Below are 14,035 nucleotides of genomic sequence, written 5' to 3'. Positions count from 1 at the left end.
ATTTTCTGAATTTTGAAAATTTCAATTTTTTGTGAAAATATCCGCTAAATGAGGGAATATTGTGTTAGAGGGTACCACAGGAGGGTGCCAAATTTGTGGGTAAAATATATATCCCACGGGTGGAAAATTGAAAAAAAGTTGTAAAAAATTTTTTTTCTGACTTAGTCATTTTTTCCAACTTGTGTCAGACTTCCAGATGGGGGGAAATGTCAGTGACCGTGTCCGATGTCAGTACCAGTGCGATTCGCCCGATGAGTCCTTGATGCTTAGTCATTTTTAGCCAATTTTCTGAATTTTGAAAATTTCACTTTTTTGTGAAAATATTCACTAAATGAGGGAATATTGTGTTAGAGGATACCCCAGGAGGGTTCCAAATTTGTGGGTAAAATATATATCCCACAGGTGGAAAATTGAAAAAAAGTTGAAAAATTATTTTTTTTGACTTAGTCATTTTTTCCAACTTGTGTCAGACTTCCAGAGAGGGGGGAAATGTCAGTGAGCATGTCCCATTTCAGTTCCAGAGCTATTCGCCCGTTGAGTTTCTTAGTCGTTTTCAGCCAATTTTCTGACTTTTTTGAAAATTTCACTCTTTTGTGAAAATATCCGTTAAATAAGGGAATATTATGTTAGAGGGTACCCCAGGAGGGTTCCAAATATGCGTGTAAAATATATATCCCACGGGTGGAAACTTGAAAAAAAGTTAGAAAAATTTTTTTTTTCTAACTTACTCAAAATCTATCACACGGGTGGAAAATTGAAAAAAAGTTGAAAATTTTTATTTTTTCTGACTTAGTCATTTTTTCCAACTTGTGTCAGACTTCCAGAGAGGGGGGAAATGTCATTGAGCGTGTCCGATTTCAGTTCTAGAGCGATTCGGCCAATGAGCCCTTGATGCTTAGTCGTTTTTTGCCAATTTTCTGACTTTTTTGAAAATTTCACTTTATTGTGAAAATATTCGCTAAATGAGGAAATAATCTGTTAGAGGGTACCACAGGAGGGTTCCAAATGTGTGGGTAAAATATATATACCACTGGTGGAAAATTGAAAAAAGTTTAAAAAAATTTTTTTTTCTGACTTACTCATTTTTTCCAACTTGTGTCAGACTTCCAGAGAGAGGGAAAATGTCAGTGAGCGTGTCCAAATTCAGTTCCAAAGCAATTCCCCCAATGAGTCAATGATGCTTAGTCGTTTTTTGCCAATTTTTGGACTTTTTTGAAAATTTCACTTTTTTGTGAAAATATCCGCTAAATCAGGGAATAATATGTATGAGGGTACCCCAGGAGAGTTCCAAATGTGTGGATAAAATATATATCCCACGGGTGGAAAATTGAAAAAAAGTTGAAAAAATGTTTTTTTCTGACTTAGTCATTTTTTCCAACTTGTGTCAGACTTCCAGAGAGGCGGGAAATGTCAGTGACCGTGTATGATTTTAGTTCCAGAGCGATTCGCCCGATAACTCCTTGATTCTTAGTCGTTTTCAGCCAATTTTGTGACAATTTTGAAAATTTCACTTGTTTGTGAAAATATCCGCTAAATGAGGGAATAATATGTTAGAGGGTAGCACAGGAGGGTTCCAAATGTGGGGGTAAAATATATATCCCACTGGTGGAAAATTGAAAAAAGTTGAAAACTTATTTTTTTCTGCCTTAGTCATGTTTTCCAACTTGTGTCAGACTTCCAGAGAAGAGGAAATGTCAGTGAGCGTGTCTGATTTCAGTTGCAGAGCGATTCGCCCGATGAGTCCTTGATGCTTAGTAGAGATGAGCGGTGTTCGACTAGAACTGTTCGCCAATCTCTAATTCGAGCTGTTTTGGGCGGTGTTCGAGTTGTTCGACGAACCCGAACGATTTGCAAAAAATTCGGCTGTTCGAGGTTATGTTCGATAACTGTTCGTGCACCAAAAGCGTGTCCTGCATGTCTGGCGCTATTTAGAGCACCAATCATGCAGGGATTGTCTGCCACTCACTGTAATGCCACAGCCATGGTGGTTGTGGCATTACAGTGATTGCCCAAATCGATGGGAACAGTGCCAACAGTGAAACATGAAAAGCCGGCAATTCAGCAGCGGCATACACCGGTACCCGACAATTTAGAACCGAAAGAATAGAGCTTCACACATAGATTAGATAGATATAAACATGTCAGCCACATATATACGAAGTACAGTGAAAGTGCTGCTTACTGTACTTGTCATTTAGCGTAAAGGATTTATCAAAAAAAATAATAGTGTTTTCATGCACCGTCTCTTTAAAAAAGCCGGCCGGCAATTCAGCAGCGGTACCCGACAATTTATAACAGACAGAATAGAGCTTCACACATAGATTAGATAGATAGAAACATGTCAGCCACATATATACGAAGTACAGTGACAGTGTTGCTTACTGTACTTGTCATTTAGCGTAAAGGATTTATCAAAAAAAATAATAGTGTTTTCATGCACCGTCTCTTTAAAAAAGCCGGCCGGCAATTCAGCAGCGGTACCCGACAATTTATAACAGACAGAATAGAGCTTCACACATAGATTAGATAGATAGAAACATGTCAGTCACATATATATGAAGTACAGTGATAGTGTTGGTTACTGTACTTGACATTTAGTATTAAAATAAAGGATTTATTATTAAAAAAATTGGCGTGGGGTTCCCCTTAATTTTAGGCTCTAGCAGAGGTTAAGCAGACGGCTGGGGCAGATGTTTGAAGCCTGGGAAGGGGGTAATACCCACGGAGCTTCCCAGGCTACTAATATCAGCCCCCAGCTGAATACATAGCCTTTACTAGCTATTAAAATGGGGGACCCCCCAAAAAAAATGACGTGGGGTCCCCCCTAATTTAATAGCTAGCAAAGGCTAGGCAGACAGCTGGGGGCTGATATTAATAGCCCAGGAAGGGAGCCATGAATATTGGCCCCCTCCCAGGCTAGAAACACCAGCCGTCAGCCGCCCCAGAAATGGCGCATTCATAGGATGCGCCAATTCTGGCACTTAGCCTCGCTCTTCCACGCTGCCCTGGTGCGGTGGCAGGGGGTAATAGGGTTGGGGTTGATGTCAGCTTATAATGCCAGCTGACATCAAGCCCAGGTTAGTAATGGAGAGGCGTCTATAAGACACCCCCATTACTAACCCCATAGTCAAAGTTAAAAAAAACACAAACACCCAGAATAAAGTCCTTTAATTGAAATAAAGACACAATCCTTTATTGTTCTAAATTAAACCATACTTACCGTCACGCCCATTCCAGCTGAAGCCAACGATCTCCTGCAATAAAAGAAAAATAACAAAGCAACCTCATCCTTACCTTTCCATGGTTCCCACGACAGCTTCAGCTCTGCTACATCGAGATGACAGGCTGGACCGCAGCAGAACGCTGCCATCCAGCCTCTCATCCCGCAGACACTGAGAAGCGCAGGCTTGCTTGCGCTGCTCAGCGTCTCTCTGTGACGACATCCAGATGAGCCGAGTTCATGTCCAATGAACTCGGCTCACCTCATGCACGTCACTGACAGCGTGGGAAAATTCTCACGCTGAAGCGGTGAGTGCAGGAGAATTCTCCCACGCTGTCAGTGACATGCATAAGGTGAGCTCATGTCCAATGAACTCAGCTCACCTCCTGCACGTCACTGACAGCGTGGGAGAATTCTCCTGCACTCAGCGCTTCAGTGTGAGAATTCTCCCACGCTGAAGCGCTGAGTGCAGGAGAATTTTCCCACGCTGTCAGTGACGTGCATGAGGTGAGCCGAGTTCATTGGTCATTAACTCGGCTCATCTGGATGCCCTCACAGAGAGACACTGAGGAGCGCAAGCATGCCTGCGCTTCTCAGTGTTTGCGGGATGACAGGCTGGATGGCAGCGTTCTGCTGCGGTCCAGCCTGTCATCTCGATGTAGCAGAGCTGAAGCTGTCATGGGAACCATGGAAAGGTAAGGATGATGTTGCTTTATTATTTTTCTTTTATTTCAGGAGATCGTTGGCTTCAGCTGGAATGGGCGTGATGGTAAGTATGGTTTAATTTAGAACAATAAAGAATTGTGTGTTTATTTCAATTAAAGGACTTTTTTCTGGGTGTTGTGTTTTTTTTAAATACTTTACTAGAAATTCATGGTGGTCATGTGTAATATTGGCGTGACCCCATGAATTTCGGGCTTAGGGCCAGCTGATAATGCCAAGCTGGCCCTAACCCCTTTATTACCCAGTGAGCCACCGCATCAGGGCCCTGGATGAGTTGGGTGCAGCGCCAGAAGATGGCGCTTCTATGAACGCGCCATTTTCCGGGGTGGCTGCGGACTGCAATTTGCAGCGGGGGTGGCCCAGAAAGCTTGGGCCTCCCTGCGCTGCGGATTCCAGCCCCCAGCTGCCTAGTTGTACCTGGCTGGACACAAAAACAGGGCGAAGCCCCACGTCAATTTTCTTTAAATTATTTCATGAAATAATTAAGAAAAAAAGGGCTTCCCTATATTGTTGTGTCCGGCCAGGTACAAATAGGCAGCTGGTGGTTGGGGGCAGCCCGTTCCTGCCTGCTGTACCTGGCTGGACACAAATATAGTGCGAAGCCCCACGTCAATTTTTTTCTTAATTATTTCATGAATTTCCTGAAATAATTTAAAAAAATTGAAGTGGGGCTTCGCACTATATTTGTGTCCAGCCAGGTACAGCAGGCAGGAACGGGCTGCCCCCATCCACCAGCTGCCTATTTGTACCTGGCCGGACACAACAATATAGGGAAGCCCTTTTTTTCTTAATTATTTCATGAATTTCATGAAATAATTAAAAAAAATTGAAGTGGGGCTTCGCACTATATTTGTGTCCAGCCAGGTACAGCAGGCAGGAACGGGCTGCCCCCATCCACCAGCTGCCTATTTGTACCTGGCCGGACACAACAATATAGGGAAGCCCTTTTTTTCTTAATTATTTCATGAATTTCATGAAATAATTAAAAAAAATTGAAGTGGGGCTTCGCACTATATTTGTGTCCAGCCAGGTACAGCAGGCAGGAACGGGCTGCCCCCAACCACCAGCTGCCTATTTGTACCTGGCCGGACACAACAATATAGGGAAGGCCTTTTTTTCTTAATTATTTCATGAATTTCATTAAATAATTAAAAAAAAAGTACGTGGGGCTTCGCCCTATTTTTGTGTCCAGCCAGGTACAACTAGGCAGCTGGGGGCTGGAATCTGCAGCGCAGGGAGGCCCAAGCTTTCTGGGCCCCCCCCCCGCTACAAATTGCAGTCCGCAGCCACCCCGGAAAATGGCGCGTTCATAGAAGCGCCATCTTCTGGCGCTGTACCCAACTCATCCAGGGCCCTGGTGCGGTGGCTCACTGGGTAATAAAGGGGTTAGGGCCAGCTTGGTATTATCAGCTGGCCCCAAGCCCAAAATTCATGGGGTCACGCCAGTATTAGACATGACCGCCATGAATTTCTAGTAAAGTATTTAAAAAAAACACAACACCCAGAATAAAGTCCTTTAATTGAAATAAAGACACAATTCTTTATTGTTCTAAATTAAACCATACTTACCATCACACCCATTCCAGCTGAAGCCAACGATCTCCTGCAATAAAAGAAAAATAATAAACCAACCTCATCCTTACCTTTCCATGGTTCCCACGACAGCTTCAGCTCTGCTACATCGAGATGACTGGCTGGACCGCAGCAGAACGCTGCCATCCAGTCTGTCATCCCGCAGACACTGAGAAGCGCAGGCATGCTTGCGCTCCTCACTGTCTCGCTGTGACGGCATCCAGATGAGCCGAGGTCATGTCCAATGAACTCGGCTCACCTCATGCACGTCACTGACAGCGTGGGAAAATTCTCACGCTGAAGTGCTGAGTGCAGGAGAATTCTCCCACGCTGTCAGTGATGTGCATGAGGTGAGCTCATGTCCAATGAACTCAGCTCACCTCCTGCACGTCACTGACAGCGTGGGAAAATTCTCCTGCAATCAGCGCTTCAGCGTGAGAATTTTCCCACGCTGTCAGTGACGTGCATGAGGTGAGCCGAGTTCATTGGACATGAACTCGGCTCATCTGGATGTCGTCACAGAGAGACGCTGAGCAGCGCAAGCAAGCCTGCGCTTCTCAGTGTCTGCGGGATGACAGGCTGGATGGCAGCGTTCTGCTGCGGTCCAGCCTGTCATCTCGATGTAGCAGAGCTGGAGCTGTCCTGGGAACCATGGAAAGGTAAGGATGAGGTTGCTTTATTATTTTTCTTTTATTGCAGGAGATCGTTGGCTTCAGCTGGAATGGGCGTGATGGTAAGTATGGTTTAATTTAGAACAATAAAGGATTGTGTCTTTATTTCAATTAAAGGACTTTATTCTGGGTGTTTGTGTTTTTTTTAACTTTGACTATGGGGTTAGTAATGGGGGTGTCTTATAGACGCCTCTCCATTACTAACCTGGGCTTGATGTCAGCTGGCATTATAAGCTGACATCAACCCCAACCCTATTACCCCCTGCCACCGCACCAGGGCAGCGTGGAAGAGCGAGGCTAAGTGCCAGAATTGGCGCATCCTATGAATGCGCCATTTCTGGGGCGGCTGACGGCTGGTGTTTCTAGCCTGGGAGGGGGCCAATATTCATGGCTCCCTTCCTGGGCTATTAATATCAGCCCCCAGCTGTCTGCCTAGCCTTTGCTAGCTATTAAATTAGGGGGGACCCCACGTCATTTTTTTTGGGGGTCCCCCATTTTAATAGCTAGTAAAGGCTATGTATTCAGCTGGGGGCTGATATTAGTAGCCTGGGAAGCTCCGTGGGTATTACCCCCTTCCCAGGCTTCAAACATCTGCCCCAGCCGTCTGCTTAACCTCCGCTAGAGCCTAAAATTAAGGGGAACCCCACGCCAATTTTTTTAATAATAAATCCTTTATTTTAATACTAAATGACAAGTACAGTAACCAACACTATCACTGTACTTCATATATATGTGACTGACATGTTTCTATCTATCTAATCTATGTGTGATGCTCTATCTTTCTGTTCTAAATTGTCGGGTACCGCTGCTGAATTGCCGGCCGGCTTTTTTAAAGAGACAGTGCATGAAAACACTATTATTTTTTTAAATAAATCCTTTACACTAAATGACAAGTACAGTAAGCAACACTCTCACTGTACTTATTATATATGTGACTGACATGTTTCTATCTATCTAATCTATGTGTGAAGCTCTATTCTTTCTGTTCTAAATTGTCGGGTACAGATGCTGAATTGCCGGCCGGCTTTTTTAAAGAGACGGTGCATGAAAACACTAATATTTTTTTTAATAAATCCTTTACACTAAATGACAAGTGCAGTAACCAACACTGTCACTGTGCTTCTTATATGTGTGACTGACATGTTTCTATCTATCTAATCTATGTGTGATGCTCTATTCCTTCTTGTCTAAATTGTCGGGTACCGGTGTATGCCGCTGCTGAATTTGCCGGCCGGCTTTTTTAAAGAGAGTGTCTTCTGAGCAGTTTGTCAGCTTTTGGACACCTTTGCAGGTGTTTTCTATGTGTTTCTATGTGTTTTTGTTTGCCTGCCATTGGTTTTAACGGTGTTCGACGGTGTTCTAAGGTGTTCGACGAACAGTTCGACGAACGGTTCCTCGAACATCCCGGTGTTCGACGAACCGAACCGAACCCGAACACTACGGGGGTGGCTCAACACTAATGCTTAGTCGTTTTTTGCCAATTTTCTGACTTTTTTGAAAACTCCACTTTTTTTGCGAAAAAATCCGTTAAATGAGGGAATATAAAGTAAGAGAGTACTCCAGGAGGGTTCCAAATTTGTGGGTAAAATATAAATCCCACGGGTGGAAAATATGACAAAAAGTTGAAAATTTTTTTTTTTGACGTAGTCATTTTTTCCAACTTGTGTCAGACTTCCAGAGAGGGGGACATGTCAGTGACTGTGTCCGATTTCAGTTCCAGTGCGATTCGCCCGATGAGTCCTTGATTCTTAGTAGTTTTCAGTCAATTTTGTGACAATTTTGAAAATTTCACTTGTTTGTGAAAATATCCGCTAAATGAGGGAATGATATGCTAGAGGGTAGCACAGGAGGGTCTCAAATGTATGCGTAAAATATATATCCCACGGGTGGAAACTTGAAATAAAGTTGTAAAAAATTATTTTTTCTGACTTAATCAAAATATATCTCACGGGTGGAAAATTGAAAAAAAGTTGACAAAAATGTTTTTTTCTGACTTAGTCATTTTTTCCAACTTGTGTCAGACTTCCAGAGAGGGGTAAATGTCAGTGACCGTGTCCGATTTAAGTTACAGTGCGATTCGCCCGATGAGTCCTTTATTCTTAGTCGTTTTCAGCCAATTTTGTGACAATTTTGAAAATTTCACTTTTTTGCGAAAATATCCGCTAAATGAGGGAATAATATGTTAGAGGGTACCCCAGGAGGGTTCCAAATGTGTGGGTAAAATATATATCCCACTGGTGGAAAATTGAAAAAAGTTGAAAAAAAATTTTTTTTCTCCCTGTCATTTTTTCCAACTTGTGTCAGACTTCCAGAGAAGGGGAAATGTCAGTAAGCGTGTCCGAGTTCAGTTCCAGAGCGATTCGCCTGATGAGTCCTTGATGCTTAGTCATTATTTGCCAATTTTCTGACTTTTTTGAAAATTTCACTTTTTTGTGAAAATATCCGCCAAGTAAGGGAATGTTATGTTAGAGGGTACCCCAGGAGGGTTCCAAATGTGTGGGTAAAATATATATCCCACTGGTAGAAAATTGAAAAAAGTTGAAAAAAAATGTTTTTTTCTGACTTAGTCATTTTTCCAACTTGTGTCAGACTTCCAGAGAGCTGGGAAATGTCAGTGAGTGTGTCCGATTTCAGTTCCAGAGCGATTCGCCCGATGAGTTATTGATGCTTAATTATTTAATGCCAATTTTCTGACTTTTTTGAAAATTCCAAATTTTTTTGTGAAAATATCCGCTAAATGAAGGAATATAATGTAAGAGAGTACTCCAGGAGGTTTCCAAATTTGTGGGTAAAATATATATTCAACGGGTGGAAAATTGAAAAAAAGTTGAAATTTTTTTTTTTCTGACTTAGTCATTTTTTCCAACTTGTGTCAGACTTTCAGAGAGGGGGGAAATGGCAGTGAGCATGTACCGATTTCTGTTCCAGAGCGATTCGCCCGGTGAGTCCTTGATTCTTAGTAGTTTTCAGCCAATTTTGTGACTTTTTTGAAAATTTCACTTTTTTGTGAAAATATCCACTAAATGAGGGAATACTTTTTTAGTGGGTACCCCAGGAGCGTTCCAAATGTGTGGGTAAAATATATATCCCACGGGTGGAAAATAGAAAAAAAGGTTGAAAAAAATGTTATTTTCTGACTTTGTCATTTTTTCCAACTTCTGTCAGACTTCCAGAGAGGAGGGAAATGTCAGTGACCGTGTCCGATTTCAGTTCCAGAGCGATTCGCCCAATGAGTCCTTGATGATAAGTCTTTTTTGCCAATTTTCTGACTTTTTTGAAAATTTCACTTTTTTTGTGAAAATATCCGCTTAATAAGGGAATATTATGTTAGAAGGTACTCCATTAGGGTTCCAAATGTGTGGGTAAAATATATATCCCACGGCTGGAAAATTGAAAATAAGTTTTTTTCTGATTTAGTCATTTTTTCCAACTTGTGTCAGACTTCCAGAGAGGGGGGAAATGTCACTGAGCGTGTCCGATTTCAGTTCCAGAGCGATTCGCCCGATGAGTCCTTGATGCTAAGTCATTTTTTGCCAGTTTTCTGACTTTTTTGAAAATTTCACTCTTTTGTGAAAATATCCGCTAAATAAGGGAGTATTATGTTAGAATGTACTCCAGGAGGGTTCCAAGTGTGTGCGTAAAATATATATCCCACGGGTAGAAAACTGAAAAAAAGTTGAATTTTTTTTTTTTCTGAATTAGTCATTTTTTCCAACTTGTGTCAGACTTCCAGAGAGGGGGGAAATGTCAGTGAGCGTGTCCGATTTCAGTTCCAGAGCGATTCGCCCAATGAGTCCTTGATGCTTAGTCGTTTTTTGCCAATTTTCTGACTTTTTTGAAATTTCCACTTTTTTGTGAAAATATCCACTAAATGAGGGAATATAATGTAAGAGAGTTCTCCAGGAGGGTTCCAAATTTGTGGGAAAAATATATATCCCACCGGTGGAAAATTGGAAAAAAGTTGAAATTTTTTTTCTTTTCTAATTTAGTCATTTTTTTCAACTTGTGTCAGACTTCCAGAGAGGGGGGAAATGTCAGTGAGCATGTCCGATTTCAGTTCCAGAGCGATTTGCCCGATGAGTCCTTGATTCTTAGTAGTTTTCAGCCAATTTTGTGACTTTTTTGAAAATTTCACTTTTTTGTGAAAATATCCACTAAATGAGGGAATACTTTGTTAGAGGGTACCTCTGGAGGGTTCCAAATGTGTGGGTAAAATATGTATCCCACGGGTGGAAAATTGAAAAAAATTGAAAAAATTATTTTTTCTGACTTAGTCATTTTTTCCAACTTGTGTCAGACTTCCAGGCAGGGGAGAAATGTCATTGAGCATTTCCGATGTCAGTTCCAGAGCGATTCGCCCGATGAGTCGTTGATGCTTAGTCGTTTTTTGCCAATTTTCTGACTTTTTTAAAAATTTCACTCATTTGTGAAAATCTCTGCTGAATGAGGGAAAATTATGTTAGAGGGTACTCCAGGAGGGTTCCAAATGTGTGGGTAAAATATATATCCCACTAGTGAAAAATTGAAAAAAGGTGAAAAAAATATTTTTTTTCTGACTTACTCATTTTTTCAAACTTGTGTCAGACTTCCATAGAGAGAGGAAATGTCAGTGAGCGAGTCCGATTTCAGTTCCAGAGTAATTCACCCAATGAGTTATTGATGCTTAGTCGTTTAATGCCAATTTTCAGACTTTTTTTGAAAATTTCACTTTTTTGTGAAAATATCCGCTAAATGAGGGAATATTATGTTAGAGGGTACCCCAGGAGGGTTCTAAATGTGTGCGTAAAATATATATCCCACGGGTGGAAAATTGAAAAAATGTGGTAAAAGATTTTTTTTTTTGACTTAGTCATTTTTTCCAACATGTGTCAGACTTCCAGAGAGGGGGGAAATGTAAGTGAGCGTGTCTGATTTCAGTTCCAGAGCGATTCGCCCGATGAGTCCTTGATTCTTAAAACTTTTCAGCCAATTTTGTGACTTTTTTGAAAATTTCACTTTTTTGTGAAAATATCCACTAAATGAGGGAATACTTTTTTAGTGGGTACCCCAGGAGCGTTCCAAATGTGTGGGTAAAATATATATCCCACGGGTGGAAAATAGAAAAAAAGGTTGAAAAAAATGTTATTTTCTGACTTTGTCATTTTTTCCAACTTGTGTCGGACTTCCAGAGAGGGGCGGAATGTCAGTAAGCGTGTACGATTTCAGTTCCAGAGCGATTCGCCCGATGATTCCTTGATGCTTATTCGTTTTTTGCCAATTACCTGACTTTTTTGAAAATTTCATTTTTTTGTGAAAATATCCACTAAATGAGGGAATATAATGTAAGAGTGTACTCCAGGACGGTTCCAAATTTGTGGGTAAAATATATATCCCACGGGTGAAAAATTGAGAAAAAGTTGAAATTTTTTTTTCTGCCTTAGTCATTTTTTCCAACTTGTGTCAGACTTCCAGAGAGGGGGGAAATGTCAGTGAACATGTCCGATTTCAGTTCCAGAGTGATTCGCCCAATGAGTCATGATGCTTAGTCGTTTTTTTTTGCCAATTTTCTGACATTTTTGAAAATTCCACTTTTTTTGTGAAAATATCTGCTAAATGAGGGATTATAATGTAAGAGAGTCCTCCAGGAGGCTTCCAAATTTGTAGGTTAAATATTAATGCAACGGGTGGAAAATTGAAAAAAGTAGAATTTTTTTTTTTTCTGCCTTAATCATTTTTTCCAACTTGTGTCAGACTTCCAGAGAGGGAGGGAAATATCAGTGAGCGTGTCCGGTTTCAGTTCCAGAGCGATTTACCCTATGAGTCCTTGATGCTTAGTCATTTTTTTGCCAATTTTCTGACTTTTTTGAAATTTCCACTTTTTTGTGAAAATATCCGCTAAATGAGGGAATATAATGTAAGAGAGTTCTCCAGGAGGGTTCCAAATTTGTGGGAAAAATATATATCCCACCGGTGGAAAATTGGAAAAAAGTTGAATTTTTTTTTCTTTTCTAATTTAGTCATTTTTTTCAACTTGTGTCAGACTTCCAGAGAGGGGGGAAATGTCAGTGAGCATGTCCGATTTCAGTTCCAGAGCGATTTGCCCGATGAGTCCTTGATTCTTAGTAGTTTTCAGCCAATTTTGTGACTTTTTTGAAAATTTCACTTTTTTGTGAAAATATCCACTAAATGAGGGAATACTTTGTTAGAGGGTACCTCTGGAGGGTTCCAAATGTGTGGGTAAAATATGTATCCCACGGGTGGAAAATTGAAAAAAATTGAAAAAATTATTTTTTCTGACTTAGTCATTTTTTCCAACTTGTGTCAGACTTCCAGGCAGGGGAGAAATGTCATTGAGCATTTCCGATGTCAGTTCCAGAGCGATTCGCCCGATGAGTCGTTGATGCTTAGTCGTTTTTTGCCAATTTTCTGACTTTTTTAAAAATTTCACTCATTTGTGAAAATCTCTGCTGAATGAGGGAAAATTATGTTAGAGGGTACTCCAGGAGGGTTCCAAATGTGTGGGTAAAATATATATCCCACGGGTGAAAAATTGAGAAAAAGTTGAAATTCTTTTTTCTGCCTTAGTCATTTTTTCCAACTTGTGTCAGACTTCCAGAGAGGGGGGAAATGTCAGTGAACATGTCCGATTTCAGTTCCAGAGTGATTCGCCCAATGAGTCATGATGCTTAGTCATTTTTTTGCCAATTTTCTGACTTTTTTGAAAATTTCACTTTTTTGTGAAAATATCAGCTAAATATTGGAATATTATGTTAGTGGGTACTCCAGAAGGATTGCAAATGTGTGGGTAAAATAAATATCCCACGGGTGGAAAATTGAGAAAAAGTTGAAAATTTAATTTTTATGCCTTCGTCATTTTTTCCAACTTGTGTCAGACTTCCAGAGAAGGGGAAATGTCAGTGAGTGTGTCTGATTTCAGTTCCAGAGCGATTCACCCAATGAGTCCTTGATTCTTAATAGTTTTCAGCCAATTTTGTGACTTTTTTGAAAATTTCACTTTTTTGTGAAAATATCCGCTAAATATTGGAATATTATGTTAGTGGGTACTCCAGAAGGATTGCAAATGTGTGGGTAAAATAAATATCCCACGGGTGGAAAATTGAGAAAAAGTTGAAAATTTAATTTTTATGCCTTCGTCATTTTTTCCAACTTGGTTCAGACTTCCAGAGAAGGGGAAATGTCAGTGAGTGTGTCTGATTTCAGTTCCAGAGTGATTCACCCGATGAGTCCTTGATTCTTAATAGTTTTCAGCCAATTTTGTGACTTTTTTGAAAATTTCACTTTTTTGTGAAAATATCCACTAAATGAGGGAATAATATGCTAATGGGTACTCCAGAAGGGTTCCAAATGTGTGGGTAAATTATATATCCCACAGGTGGAAAAATGAAAAAAATTGGAAAAAATGTTTTTTTCTGACTTACTCATTTTTTTCAATTTGTGTCAGACTTCCAGAGAGCTGGGAAATGTCAGTGAGAGTGTCCGATTTCAGTTCCACGAGCGATTCACCAGATGAGTTATTGATGCTTAGTCGTTTAATGACAATTTTCAGACTTTTTTTTGAAATTTCACTTTTTTTGTGAAAATATCCGCTAAAGGAGGGAATATTATGATAGAGGGTACCTAAGGAGCTTCCAAATGTGTGGATCAAATATATATCCAACGAGTGGAAAATTGAAAAAAAGTTGAACTATTTTTTTTTCTGACTTAGTAATTTTTTCCAACTTGTGTCAGACTTCCAGACAGGGGGGAAATGTCGGTGAGCATTTCCGATTTCAGTTCCAGAGCGATTCGCCCAATGAGTCCTTGATTCTTTGTTATTTAATGCCAATTTTCTTACTTTTTTGAAAATTCC

The sequence above is a fragment of the Phyllobates terribilis genome, unplaced genomic scaffold (genome assembly GCF_046119375.1).
Source record: "Phyllobates terribilis strain yellow unplaced genomic scaffold, ASM4611937v1 Scaffold_8__6_contigs__length_399053987, whole genome shotgun sequence".
Lineage (NCBI taxonomy): Eukaryota > Metazoa > Chordata > Amphibia > Anura > Dendrobatidae > Phyllobates > Phyllobates terribilis.
Note: the sequence above shows the minus strand (reverse complement) of the source record.